We start from the raw sequence: 1287 nt of genomic DNA on the forward strand, positions 1-1287 counted from the left end.
ATCTTTTGGTTTTATTAATAGCATAATATTTGTGTTTTGTTGTTTCTTATATTTTTTTAAGTGTGTTTTAGGTTTGTCAGTGTTCGTTATTTTAGGTGATGTCTTTTGTAATCTATTTTTCTACCTTAGAACATTAAGGACAATGTCTCGTTTTGGTTGGGGAGGAGGGTAGTAGTTGATTAAAAAAAAATTAACTTTGTTTTCTATTTCATAAAGCATGTGCAAAATTGTTGTTACTAGGATGGTAGAGTAAATGAGCTCTTTTGTTAAAGTGACTCTTGAAACGCATCTTAGTAACCATTTTTAACAAGGTCTATCATAATACTTCTTGAAATATCCAGGTTTACAAACTCTCGTATTATTATCACTTAATTCTGCTCATAGACTCATTTAACATGTATTATTAAACCTTAATTTTCACACACACACTTTAACATATGATTGTGGGTTACACATTGAATTATTACATTATTTATGTTCTTTTGTTAAAGGTAAAAACTAAGAGAAAGTGGTAGTATATAATTTAAAAAAAAAAGGAAAAAAAAGAAAAAAAAATTATGATAACAAAAATGTAGATAAGTTTGGTTTTGTAGCCTTCATAACCTAAGAAATTAAGCTCAAAGGAGTGTTTTAACACCTAATACCCTAAAGTCAACTAACTTAGGAGCTATTGGCCCAACGCTTGTTACATGGATTAAGGAGAAAAGTTTAAGAAAATCAAATATTGCACTATCTACGTATCAATATCAGCAACCTGAGTTACTAAGCTCGTAGGGGTGTCTCAACACCTAATACCCTAAGACCAACTTGTCTAGGAGTCATTAGCCGAAAGCTCGTTACATAGGTTCAAAATGCATGGTTTTTTAAGGTATATGTATATATATTAAAAAACAAGAAAAAAAAAGAGGAAAAAAAAGCAAAAAAATAATAATCCTAACCCAAGGAAGTTAACCTTAAACATTACAACAAAAATTTTGTTTTCTTTCAAGAAAAGCCATATAATTATGTATTAATATATTGAGCACAAAAGAAAGGTTTATTAATACCTTATTTAAAACGTATCGAGTAGATATATAAATTTAATAAGAGTTTGTTTATCCGAATAAATTAATGAAAGTTAAATGATGAATACCTTGCTTTGTGGAATTTGCAAATTGTTTTTCTATTTTAACACTTTAATTACTAGGGACTAGTAATAAGCTGGATGGTGGGTGTGATTAGTACTTAAAAGTGCATTTTTATCATGGTTTTATATCATCATTTTGCACATTTTTATCAAGGTTTTAT

The sequence above is a fragment of the Populus euphratica genome, unplaced genomic scaffold (genome assembly GCF_000495115.2).
Source record: "Populus euphratica unplaced genomic scaffold, PopEup_1.0 scaffold330.1, whole genome shotgun sequence".
NCBI lineage: Eukaryota > Viridiplantae > Streptophyta > Magnoliopsida > Malpighiales > Salicaceae > Populus > Populus euphratica.